We start from the raw sequence: 14,123 nt of genomic DNA, 5'->3' as shown, positions 1-14,123 counted from the left end.
TGACTTTAGAATAGCTATTAAACACCCTTGTACTGCAGGTAAAGAAAAGGGAAAAATGATTCTAAAATTATTTGTGATGTCAATGACCCACCATAGAAAGGAATGTGGACCAATGAATATCAATTAAAGTACAAAGCCAAGAATCTTAACATTGCTTAACAACTAACATGACCATTCCTAGTGCTGTCTAATGTAATGGCTATAATGGTATACTATCAATAAAAGCGGAGAGATATTTTAGTTTGAACATACTTCCCATTTAATAACTAAAACAAACTCTTGGCTCAAGAAAGTCTGGTTAAATTGACTTATTTTAAGCATAAATTAATTTAGTCTGGGAATAAGGTATCCACAAAAGAATGAACTTATTTTTAAATTAACCTTTACCGAACAACTGAAGTGGTGTGTGTAGATATAAAAAAGAAAGGTGCCAGTTTGTCCATCCTCAAATGGGAGTTTAACAATTTGGGGTATCCCATCTGGAGCCATAACAAATTGGGGAGTCTCATCCAGGGTCTGGTCTTCGCAATATCACGTTTCAATTACATGTTTTACCACTCAAAATTAAGATAATCTTCAGTGAAAGAAAGAGGAAATTTTATTGCTCAGGAAACTGAGGAAAGCAATAAAACACAACATAAAACACAAACACAGGTATGTGTTTAAAGGGGGAGTGTGTCGAGTACAAAAGATATGAAGTAATGGCAGTTTGAAAAAAAATTTAAGTCCTTGCAGAATTATGTTGAAACCAGAGATCATGGTACTTTAATTGACATTTGTATCCTCAGCAATGGCAAAATCTGTAGAATGAATGGGTATTTGTTCAATTTATTTTATTACCAGGCATTTTTTTTATTGAGTGGGTGAAACTGGAGACAGTGATGAAGAGCCTTCCAGTTCTGCTGTTATGAATCCATTTCTTTCTGTATCCGCATCCCTGAAATCTATTACCTCAAATACATTTCCATTGTATAAATCTGTGTCTGGCTTCATTATTTTCACCCAGCTGGGATAATTGGCAGATTAGTCTTTCATTCTAACAGTTGAACCTTTCAGTAAGGTGTTAATTAGAGTGGCACAGTTGCTCAGTGGTTAGCACTGCTGCCTCACAGCACTAGGGACCCGGGTTCGATACCAGCCTCAGGCGATTGTGTGTGCACATTCTCCCCTGTGTCTGCATGGGTTTCCTCTGGGTGCTGTAGTTTCCTCCCACAATCCAAAGATATGCAGGTCAGGTGAAGTGGGCGTGCCAAAAAAATTCTAGTTTAAAAAAAAGGGGCAGCATGGTTTCCAGTGGTTAGCATTGATGCCTCACAGCGCCACAGATCCGGATTCAATTCCTGCCTCGGGCATCTGTCTTTGTGGACATAGAACATAGAAGAATACAGCGCAATACAGGCCCTTCGGCCCTCGATGTTGCGCTGATCCAAGCCCACCTAACCTACACTAGCCCACTATCCTCCATATGCCTATCCAATGCCCGCTTAAATGCCCATAATGAGGGAGAGTCCACCACTGCTACTGGCAGGGCATTCCATGAACTCACGACTCACTGAGTAAAGAACCTACCCCTAACATCTGTCCTAAACCTACCACCCCTTAATTTAAAGCTATACCCCCTCGTAATAGCTGACTCCATACGTGAAAAAAGGTTCTCACTGTCGACCCTATTTAAACCCCTAATCATCTTGTACACCTCTATCAAGTCACTCCCTCTGCTCATCCACTCTACCAAGTATCCGTCCATTAGCCCCGTACCCCATCTTTTTGTTATTCTTCCCAAAGTGAATCACCTCATACTTAGCTACATTGAATTCCATTTGCCACCTTTCTGCCCAGCTCTGCAGCTTCTCTATATCCTGCTGTAACCTGCCACATGCTTCCTCACTGTCAACAACTCCTCCGACTTTTGTGTCATCCGCAAACTTGCTCACCCAACCTTCTAACCCCTCTTCCAGGTCATTTATAAAAATGACAAACAGCAATGGTCCCAAAACAGATCCTTGCGGAACACCGCTAGTGACGGCACTCCATGAAGAAACTTTGCCATCAACTACTACCCTCTGTCTTCTTCCATCCGGCCAATTTCTAATCCAAACCTCCAACTCACCCTCTATGCCATATCTCCGTATTTTCTGCAGTAGCCTACCATGGGGAACCTTATCAAACGCCTTACTAAAATCCATATATACCACATCTACCGCTTTCCCCTCATCAACCTCCTTCGTCACCTTTTCAAAGAATTCAATAAGGTTTGTGAGGCACGACTTGCCCTTCACAAAACCATGCTGACTATCCTTGGTCACATTATTCCTATCCAGATGTTCATAAATCCTATCCCTTACAATTCTCTCTAAGACTTTGCCCACAACAGAAGTGAGACTCACCGGCCTATAGTTACTAGGGTTATCCCTACTCCCCTTTTTGAACAAGGGGACCACATTTGCTATCCTCCAGTCTTCTGGCACTATTCCTGTAGACAATGAGGACATAAAAATCAAGGCCAATGGCTCTGCAATCTCCTCCCTTGCTTCCCGGAGAATCCTAGGATAAATGCCATCAGGCCCAGGGGACTTATTAATTTTCACCCTTTCCAGAATTTCCAACACCTTTTCTGTACATATCTCAAAGCCATCCATTCTACTTAATTGTGACTCAGTATTCACATTGACAACAATGTCCTGTTCCTGATTGAATACTGACGAAAAGTATTCATTCAGTGTCTCCCCAATCTCTTCAGCCTCCACAAGCAACTTCCCACTACCGGAGACATGGGGAGAATGTGGAGTTTGCACATTCTCCCCATGTCTGCATGGTTTTCCTCTGGGTGCTCCGGTTTCCTCCCACAAAGATGTACAGGTCAGGTGAATTGGCCATGCGAAATTGCCCATAGTGTTAGGTGCATTAGTCAGAGGGAAATATGGGGAACGAGTCTGGGTGGGTTACTCTGCAGAGGGTTGGTGTTGACTTGTTGGGCCGAAGGGCCTGTTTCCATACCATAGGGAATTTAATCTAATCTAAATTGTCTTAGGTGCATTACTGAGAGGGAAATGGGTCTGGGTGAGCTAATCTTTGGAGGGTTGGTGTGGGCTTATTGGGCTAAATGGCCTGTTTCCACACTGTAGGGAATCTAATCTAATTAAATAATAGACACATCAATAAGTGGTTTCAGGCATTTTAATTATATGTTCATTTCCTTTCCAACCAGCTTGTTTTATTGAATTGTTCCATGAAGTCTGTCTCAACCTGGACAGGTGATTACTGTGACCATCTTCAATCACTGCTTCTTTTCATCTTAATTTCCAAACATAGACTGGGACTACCATAGTGTTAAAGGTTTAGATGGAGAGGAATTTGTTAAGTGCGTACAAGACAATTTTCTGATTCTAGTAGGATGTACCTACTAGAGAAGGTGCAAAACTTGACCTACTCTTGGGAAATAAGGCAGGACAGGTGACTGAGGTGTCAGTGGGGGAGCACTTTGGGGCCAGCGAACATAATTCTATTAGATTTAAAATGGTGATAGTAAAGGATAGACCAGATCTAAAAGTTGAAGTTCTAAATTGAAGAATGGCCAATTTTGACGGTATGAGGCAAGAACTTTCGAAAGCTGATTGGAGGCAGATGTTCGCAGGTAAAGGGACGGCTGGAAAATGGGAAGCCTTCAGAAATGAGATAACGAGAATCCAGATAAAGTATATTCCTGTCAGGATGAAAGGAAAAGCTGGTAGGTATAGGGAATGCTGGATGACTAAAGAATTTGAGGGTTTGGTTAAGAAAAAGAAGGAAGCAAATGTAAGGTATAGACAGGCTAGATCGAGTGAATCCTTAGAAGTGTATAAAGGCAGTAGGAGTATACTTAAGAGGGAAATCAGGAGGGCAAAAAGGGGACCTGAGATAGCTTTGGCAAATAGAGTTAAGGAGAATCCAAAGAGTTTTTACAAATACATTAAGATCAAAAGGGTAACTAGGGAGAGAATAGGGCCCCTCAAAGATCAGCAAGACGGCCTTTGTGTGGAGCTGCAGAAAATGGGGGAGATACTAAACAAGTATTTTGCATCAGTATTTATTGTGGAAAAGGATATGGATGATATAGACTGTAGGGAAATAGATGGTGAATCTTGCAAAATGTCCAGATTATAGAGGAGGAAGTGCTGGATGTCTTGAAATGGGTAAAGGTGGATAAATCCCCAGGATCTAATCATGTGTATCCGAGAACTCTGTGGGAAGCTAGGGAAGTGATTGCTGGACCTATTGCTGAGATATTTGTATTATCGATAGTCACAGGTGAGGTGCTAGAAGACTGGAGGTTGGCAAATGTGGTGTCACTGTTTAAGAAGGGCAGTAAAGACTAGACAGGTGAGCCTGACCTTGGTGGTGGGCAAGTTGTTGGAGGAAGTCCTGAGGGACAGGGATAGTACATGTATTTGGAAAGGCAAGGACTGATTAGGTATAGTCAACATGACTTTGTGCGTGGGAAATCATGTCTCACAAACTTGATTGAGTTTTTGAGGAAGTAACAAAGAGGATTGATGTGGGCAGAGCAGTAGATGTGATCTATATGGACTTCAGTAAGGCATTCGACAAGGTTCCCCATGGGAGACTGATTAGCAAGGTTATATCTCATGGAATACAGGGAGAACTAGCCATTTGGATACAGAACTGGCTCAAAAGTTAGAAGACAGAGGGTGGTGGTGAAGAGTTGTTTTTCAGACTGGAGGCCTGTGACCAGTGGATTGCCACAAGGATCGGTGCTGGGTCTTCTACTTTTTGTCATTTATATAAAATGATTTGGATGCGAGCATAAGAGGTACAGTCAGTAAGTTTGCAGATGACACCAAAATTGGAGGTGTAGCGGATAGTGAAGAGGCTTACCTCAGATTACAACAGGATCTTGACCAGATGGGCCAATGGGCTGAGAAGTGGCAGGTGGAGCTTAATTCAGATAAATGCGAGGTGCTGCAGTTTGGGAAAGCAAATCTTAGCAGGACTTATACACTTAATGGTAAGGTCGTAGAGAGTGTTGCTGAACAAAGAGACCTTGGAGTGCAGGTTCATAGCTCCTTGAAAGTGGAATCGCAAATAGATAGGATAGTGAAGAAGGCATTTGATATGCTTTCCTTTATTGGTCAGAGTATTGAGTACAGGAGTTGGGAGGTCATGTTGCGGCTGTACAGGACATTGGTGAGGCCACTGTTCGAATATTGCGTGCAATTCTGGTCTCCTTCCTATCGGAAAGATGTTGTGAAACTTGAAAAGGTTCAGAAAAGATTTACAAGGATGTTGCCAGGGTTGGAGGATTTGAGCTATAAAGAGAGGCTGAACAAGCTGGGGCTGTTTTTCCTGGAGCGTCGGAGGCTGAGGGGTGACCTTATAGAGGTTTAAAAATTATGAGGGGCATGGTTAGGATAAATAGACAAAGTCTTTTCCCTGGGGTCGGGGAGTCCAGGACTAGAGGGCATAGGTTTAGGGTGAGAGGTGAGAGGGGAAAGATATAAAAGAGACGTAAGGGGCAACCTTTTCACGCAGAGGGTGGTACGTGTATGGAATGAGCTGCCAGAGGATATGGTGGAGGCTGATACAATTGCAACATTTAAGAGGCATTTGGATGGGTATACGAATAGGAAGGGTTTGGAGGGATATGGGCCGGGTGCTGGCAAGTGGGATGAGATTGGGTTGGGATATCTGGTCGGCATGGACGGCTTGGACCGAAGGGTCTGTTTCCATGCTGTACATCTCTATGACTCTAAAAACTATTTCAATCTGAAAGAGGTCCCAGGTGTTAAAATCAGATGTTGGACTTAAGTCCAAAATTATTAGTCCATTTTAGCCACTATCTTAAAATTGATAATTACAGCGAATGATCTCAGTTTGCAGAGTGATACTGTTTGAATTCTTACTGTAGAAGTGCTCAAGATGGGTAGTCAGCACTGCTGCCGCACAGTACTAGGCACCCAGGTTCAATTCTATCCTCGGGTGACTGTGTGGAGTTTGCACATTCTCCTCGTGTCTGCATGGGTTTCAACCAGGTGCTCCAATTTCCTCTCACAGTCTAAAGATGTTAGGTGGATTGTCCATGGGATGTGCTAGGTAGATTAGCCACAGGAAATGAGCTGAAAATGTGTTGCTGGAAAAGCGCAGCAGGTCAGGCAGCATCCAGGGAACAGGAGAATTGACGTTTCAGACATAAGCCCTTCTTCAGGAAATGTAGGGTTACAGGGATAGGGTGGGTCTGGATGAAATGTGGAATGCTCTTCTGAGTGCCTGTGAGGGCTTGATGGGTCGAATGGCCTGTTTCCACAATGTAGGGATTCAATTCTGTACTGTACTCCTATCTTAATACCTCTGCTGTCACCTACCCTGAGACAGCAGTTTTCCATATCTCTGGGCATCATTTCAGAGATTGAAGCAGAGGCAGAGACATTAAACCCAGCATACAGTTACTGAATAACCATGCTTCAAAGCAGCCAGACAGATGCATTTCACCATTTTAGACATGAAGTGTTTTGAACAGCATGCTAGAAATTTAGCGAGAAGCTCCTTGGTACAGGAACAGTTGGACGCGCATTAAGTTTAGATTTTATTAAGTATTCGATGCAAGCTGCAGCCCCAGCAGACTGCCTGCAGGAATTTGGGATTCCTTGCATAACTGTAGAGATTGAAAGGATTGAAGCAGCAGTGGATGTAATGTATATTTGATCTTCATTCCCCTTCACATACTTTGCTGACTGGTGATTACATAGGAAACTTGGCTGCTTGCAGGGGTGGCAAGCTTGGAAGTGGGGGAGTGGGATGCTGAATCAGCTGGTTTGATGGTGTGCCCAAACCCCACTGCCTTTCCACTTTGGAGAAAGCCACTTTGCCAGTGGCCCAGTAAATTGCCCTTTAATTGTTCAAATTGCCCACTGGCCTGAACTCAGTGTGTAGCCGTGCTCCTAACATTTCCACAACTGGAGACATTTCCTAGTTTGTCACTAGAGAGTGTAAAAACTCCAGCCAATAGATTTGAAACGGAAATATAATAGCAGCTCGAGAATAAAATCGGATGGAAAAATGTTTCACAAGATGTCAGGACTAAGCTCTTTAAAAGGCTGCAGATTTTTCCGTTGTACTTATCAATGATTTCTGCAGAACAGAAAGATCTTGAGTCACCTTGACTCACTGGAATGTTTCTACTATAGAGGGGAAAGCTTTAAAAGTAAACTCTGCCGCTGTTATCAGTAGTTTAGAGATAAGCGAAGTAGGAATGAATAACTGCAACTGCAATGTGAGGACAAAAACAAGGAAAGCGTGTGCAATAATCTACCAACATTAAAAAGTCAAAGCAGAACAGTATCAAGCACTATCAACTCCAGCAAATTTCCATTGTTATAATGGTGAATTACATGTTCACAATATACACGAGATACAGAACCTTAAAAATTCTGTATTTAAAAAAACACGTTGCATTCCTCTTCAATGATAGCCTGAGTTGTTGCCAACAGATGTAGTGCTGGAGTACAATCCTTACTTAACATTTTTCTGCATGATATAAAAATTGCATACAGTCAGCAAATAAATGAGAAAATTTTGATCATGATTGACCCAAATAAAGTTGACTGAAATGGTTAAACAACGCTATCATTTCTCATCAATGATTGTTAAAAATGCACAACATCTTTGCAGGTAGTGCCTTTGAGATCCTATGGTGTACAATGTTGCAATGAAGGGTGGGCACCAGTGATATTGGATAGTAGACTGACAAAAGTAGAGCTTTCTAAAACCACAATTGAGACATAGCCAGTGGTATCTCTGTTCTATGTAAGATAATGAACATTTGGATGAAAATACAGGAATGTGCCAAGGATAGTTATTGTGTTAACACTATCCAGAAGATTCCTAAAGCAGCTACGTCCCTATTGCATCCTCAGAGCCTGTCAACCATGTAAAGCTCACCCATCTAAAAATGTTGAACAACTTTACGGCTCTGTTAATCAATAATATGAACATAAAAAAGTAACAAATGTAAGCCACTCAGCCCGTCAAGCCTCCTCTGCCATTCAATAAGATCAGGTCGACAAGCAAGAGGCTAGAAGAACACAGCAAGCCAGGCAGCATCAGGAGGTGGTGGAGTCAAGAGTTTGGGTGTAACCCTTCTTCAGGATTGGGGGTGGCTGGTGAGGTAGGGCTAGGTGAACACAGGTAGAAGGTATGACCTGGTTGGTCGATGGGGGGAATGAAACCGGATTCATTCCTCCCATCGACCAACCAGGTCGTACCCTCTACCTGTGTTCACCTAGCCCTGCCTCACCACCCCGCACGTCCCCAACCCCCTTTAACTGCAGCTCCCCTTACACCCACCTCCTGTACTGAAGATGGGTTGCACACAAAACGTTGACTTCTCCGCCTCCTGATGCTGCCTGGCTTGCTGTGTTCCTCCAGGTTGTCTACCTTGGATTCCAGCATCTGCAGTTTTTTTTTGTCTCTATTCAATAAGATCAGGGTCGATTTGATTTTCGCTGAAAATGTGTTGCTGGAAAAGCACAGCAGGTCAGGCAGCATCCAAGGAGCAGGAGAATCGACGTTTCGGGCATGAGCCCTTCTTCAGGATTTGATTTTCCTCAACTTGACATTTCTGCATGCCCCAAATAATCTTCCATCCCCTTGGTCATCAGGAATCTATCCACCTCTGCCTAAAACAAAAAAAAGATTCTGCATCCTTTTAAGGAAGGGAATTCCAAAGACTGACAACCTTATGAGAGAAAATTATTTTCCTCATTTCTGTCTTCAGTGGGTTAACACATATTTAAACATGACTTCCAGCTCTAAATTTCCCCACAAGTGGAAACATCCTTTCAACATTCATCCAGTCAGGTTTCCTCAGGAACTTATATTTCAATTAGGTCATCTCTGACCCTTCTAATCTCCAGAGAATACAGGTCTAGATTGTCTAGCCTTTCTTCATAAGAGAATCCATTCATCTCCAAGTATTAGTCTAGTAAATATTCTCTGAACTATTTCCAATGCATCAGTGAGTATGGTGACCAGTACTGTACATAATACTCCCGATGTGAGGGTTTCATCAATGCCCTTTATAACTGAAGCCTAACCTCCTTACTCTTGCATTCACTTCCCTTCACAATAAGAAAAAACATTCTATCAGCTTTCCTGATTACTTGCTGTACCCGTAAATTAACTTTCTGCAATTAATGCAATCAGGCATCTAGCTCTCCCTACAGCTCTGCAACCTCTCACCATTTAGATATGCTTTTTTTAACTCTCTCTATGCCAAAATAGATAATTTGACACTTTCCCACAGTGTACTCCATTTGCCATATCTTTGTCCACTCACCAGCCTGTCTTATATTACTTTGTAGACTCCATATGTTCTCTTAACAACTAATGATCCTACCTGTCTTTGTGTCATCAGCAAATTTAGCTCTCATTACATTAGATCCCTTCATCCAAATCATTGATATAAATTGTAAAGAGTTGAGGCCCACTACAGACCTCTGTGGTACACCACTCGTAGTATCCTGCCAGTGTGAAAAGGACCCACCCACTGCTACTCTCTGCCTCCTCGTAAACAACCAATCTGCTATCCATGTCAATATATACCCACCTGCCCCCAAACAAAGGGCTTTCATTTTTCACAATAATCTTATCAAATTCCTTCTGGAAATCTAAATATAATTTAACTGATTCCTCTTTAACCACAGCACAAGTTACTGCTTCAAAGAACTCGAAGAAATGAGTTAAAAATGATTTCCAGAACAAAGAAAATTTGCAGCCCAGGAACAGGCCCTTCGGCCCTCCAAGCCTGAGCCGATCCAAATGTACTGTCTGGACCTGTCGTCAATTCCTTAGCATCTTTCTCCCTCTGCTCCCCACCTACTCATGCATCTGTCCAGATTCACTCTAGAATTAGACTTGCCTAAATGCATCACCTCACATTTGTCTGGATTGAAATCCATCTGCCACTTTTCCGCCCAACTCTCCAGTCTATCTATATCCTCCTTTGATAAAACTATGTTGGCTCTGCCCGATTGCTTTGATTTTATCCAAGTCTCCTGTTATGTTTATAATAGTAGCTTCTAACTTTTTTCCTATGATTGACATTAAGCTTGACGTTCCCTGCTTTTTCCCTATTCTTCCCACCCCTCTCTCTTTTTGAGTAAAAGAGTTACATTAATTATTTTCCAATGTAAAAGAACACTTTCTGGAACTTTTATTATTTTGTAATCTGCACTCTCTGTCCCTTCCTGTCATTGTCTGTTTATGATTTCCCAGATTAGTTCCTTTCTCATTTGTTTTTGTCCCACTCTTTGAATCACCACAAGTTCCCAACTTTGGACTATTGCACCCATGGTTTAGTTTAAAGTCCCCTCTATGTCTGTGGTTATGCAGTTCATAAGAACACCATTGTATGGTTCAGGTGTTGACTGTGCCAACAGTACAGATCCCACTTACCCCAGATTTGGTGTCAGTACCCCATGGATTGGAACCCATCCGTCCAATGCTCGGCTTTCAGCGACCCAAACATCTCTCCAACCTTGTTTACCCTGTGTTAATTTGCATATGACTCAAATAATAATCCAGAGATCCGCTTCTTAGTCTGGTTTTTACAGGCTATGAGGAAGTGAGCATTGCAGATGCTCGAGATCAGAGTCGAGAGTGTGATGCTGGAAAAGCACAGCAGGTCAGGCAGCATCCGAGGAGCAGGAGAGTCAATGTTTCAGGCATAAGCCCTTCATCAGGGATGAGGCTTGTGGGCCAGGGCTGAGAGATAAATGGGAGGGGGAATGGTGTTGGGGGGAAGGTAGCTGAGAAAGGATGAAGGTGAGGGAGAAGGTGATTGGTCAGAGGGAGCAGTGATGGACAGGTCGGAGGCCAGTGCCGAGTTAGAGGCTTGGGACTGGGATAATGTGGGGGGAGGAGAAAAAAGGAAGCTGTTGAAATCCACATTTATTCTGTGTGGTTGCAGGGTCACAAGGCGGAATATGAGGTGTTTCTCCTCCAGGTGTTGGGTGGTAGCGGTTTGATGGTGGAGGAGGACCAGGACCTGTGTGTCCTTGACGGAGTGGGAGGGGGAGTTGAAGTGTTCAGCCACGGGGCAGTGGGGATGGTGGATGCAGGTGTCCCAGAGATGTCTCTGAAACAATCCGCAAGAAGGCATCCTGTGCCTCCGATGTAGAGGAGACCAGACCGGGTGCAAAAGATGCAGTAGATAACATTGGTAGAAGTACAGGTAAATTCCTGACGGATGTGGAAGGATCCCTTGGGTCCTTGGACAGAGGTGAGGGGAGTTGTGTGGGTGCAGATTTTGCACTTCCTGCAGTGGCAAGGAAAGGTGCCAGGAGTGGGGTGTGGGCTGGTGGGGGTCATGGAACTGATGAGGGAGTCTTGGAGGGAATGCTCTCTCCGGAGTGCTGATAGGGTAAGGAGGCAAATATATCTTTGGTGGTGGGGTCCGTCTGGAGGTGGTAGAAGTGGCAGAGGATGATGTATGCAGAGGTTGGTGGGGTGGAAGGTGAGGACCGGGGTTCTGTCCTTGTTGCGTTGGGAAGGGTTCAAGGACAGTGGTGCATGAAGTAGAGGAGATGTGCTGGAGGGTATCATCAACCACGTGGGAGGGGAAGTTGTGATCATGGAAGAAGGAGGCAATCTGGGACTTTCTGAGGTGGAATTGATCATCCTGGGAACAGATATGGTGGAGGCGGAGGAATTGGGAACAAGGGATGGTGTATTTACAGGAGGTAGGGTGGGGGGAGGAATAGTCTGGGTAGCTGTGGGAATTGATGGGCTTGTTGTAGATGTCTGTGGTTAGTAGGTGGTCAGAAACGGTGATGGAGAGGTTCAGGAAGGGCAGGTGGTGAATTTGAGGTCGGGGTGAAAGATGTTGGTAAAGTTGGTGAATTATTCAACCTCCTTGTGGGAGCACAGGGTGGCGCCGATACAGTCATCAATGTAGGGGAGGAACAGGTGGGGGATGGTGCCAGTGGAGCTGCAGAAATGGATGGTTCCATGTACCTGACAAACAAGGCAGGGATAGCTGGGTCCCATGTGGGTGCCCATGACTACCCCTTTGGTTTGGAGGAAATGGGAGGATTGGAAGGAGAAGTTGCTGAAGGTGGGGACCAGTTTAGCTAGGTGGATGAGATTGTTGGTGGAAGGGTACTGGTTGGGATGATGTGATAGGAAGAAATAGAAGGCTTGGAGATCTTCATCATGGCGGATCAATGGGTACAGGGACTGGATGTCCGTGATGAAGGTGAGGCATTGGAGGCTGGGGAAACGAAAATCTTGGAGGAGGTGAAGGGTGTGGGTGGTGTCATGAATGTAGGTGGGGAGTTCCTGGACTAAGGATCATTTCAGAGAACATCTCTGCGACACCCACACTCACCAACCCCACCGCTCCGAGGCTGAAAACTTCAACTCTCCCTCCAATCTATCAAGGATATGTAGGTCCTGGGCCTCCTCCACCGCCAAACCGTTCCCACCCGACCCCTGGAGGAGGATCACCTCATATTCCGCCTTGGGACCCTGCAACAACACGGGATAAATGTGGATTTCAACAGCTTCCTCATTCCCCACCCCCACCATTATCCCAGTCCCAAGCCTCTAACTCGGCACTGCCCTCTGGATCTGTCCATCACCTCCACCCCGAACCTATCACCTTCCCCCTCACCTTCATCCACTTATTGCTTTCTCAGCTACCTTCACCCCCAACCCCACCTCCACCCCCTCCCATTTGTCTCTCAGCCCCCCTGGCCCACAAGCCTCATTCCCGATGAAGGGCTTATGCCCGAAACATCGATTCTCCTGCTCCTCGGGTGCTGCCTGACCTGCTGTGCTTTTCCAGAACCACACTCTTGACTCTTACAGGCTATGGACAACAACTTTCTTAGATTTACCTATGTCACTTTTGCCTATTTGGACCATGACAACCACATCTTCCCTTCCCATTGCAAGTTCTTTTCCAGCCCATCACAGACATCCTGAACCCTGGCACTTGGCACGGATCTGGATTCCCACTCTTTCCTGCAGAGAACAGTGTCAACCCTCCTGACCATGTGGTTCCCTGCACCTCACTTGAATGGCTTGCTGTACCACAGTGATATGATCTTTTAACTCATCCATCCCACAGCCCCTGCTCTCATCCTGATGAAAGGCTTTTGTCTGAAACGTCGATTTTCTTGCTCCTTGGATGCTGCCTGACCGGCTGTGCTTTTCCAGCACCACGCTCTTGGCTCTAATTAGATTAGATTAGATTCCCTACAGTGTGGAAACAGGCCATTTGGCCCAACAAGTCCACGAGGTAAAAACAATGACTGCAGATGCTGGAAACCAGATTCTGGATCAGTGGTGCTGGAAGAGCACAGCAATTCAGGCAGCATTTGCTGCTCGTCGGATGCTGCCTGAATTGCTGTGCTCTTCCAGCACCACTGATCCAACAAGTCCACACCAACCCTCCGAAGAGTAACCCACCCAGACCCATTTCCCTCCGACTAATGCACCTAACATTATGGCCAATTTAGCATGGCCAATTCACCTGGCCTGCACATCTTTGGACTGTGGGAGGAAACCGGAGCACCTGGAGGGAACCCACACAGACATGGGGAGAGTGTGCAAACTTCACACAGACTGTCGCCCGTGGCTGGAATTGAACCTGGGACCCTGATGCTGTGAGGCAGCAGTGCTAACCACTGTGCCTAATCTCCAGCATCTGCAGTACTCACTTTTGCCTTTCATCCAAACATTCCTGCACTCAGGTTCTCTGAATCTCTTTATCTGTCTGATTTGCAGTCACCCCCCCCCCCCCCCCGCTGTCCCTGACCATATCGGAACACCCCATCCTAAGAGGTGTGACTCAGTTCTTCCAATGTGTTAACACTTGAACCCAGGGTAGTACACACAAAAATGTTCAGTCGCCCTGGTCCACTCAAAAAGAGTTGAAACCGCATGTTAACCCCTTTTCTTATATATTCTCCAAACAGAAAAACACAAAATGTGTCTACAGTTTGGGACATAATCCACAGGCAGTGGTTTTCTGATGGGGGGAGGGGTAGTCTCAGCACCTCATTATCTTTATAGTCACAAGAGATCATTGTCTAGTCTGTTCCATGACAATTTCAGGTGCTCCA

General features: G+C 44.8%; 1 long non-coding RNA gene across 1 annotated transcript in view; it reads left to right on the top strand.

The window, feature by feature from the left end:
- The window catches only part of LOC122557124, a 79,482-nt gene that overhangs the window by 40,896 nt on the left and 24,463 nt on the right, over window positions 1-14,123 (top strand). The gene's annotated exons all lie outside the window — the stretch shown is intronic.

Source organism: Chiloscyllium plagiosum, chromosome 15 (genome assembly GCF_004010195.1).
Source record: "Chiloscyllium plagiosum isolate BGI_BamShark_2017 chromosome 15, ASM401019v2, whole genome shotgun sequence".
Lineage (NCBI taxonomy): Eukaryota > Metazoa > Chordata > Chondrichthyes > Orectolobiformes > Hemiscylliidae > Chiloscyllium > Chiloscyllium plagiosum.
This window is presented reverse-complemented; position numbering and strand designations above follow the sequence as displayed.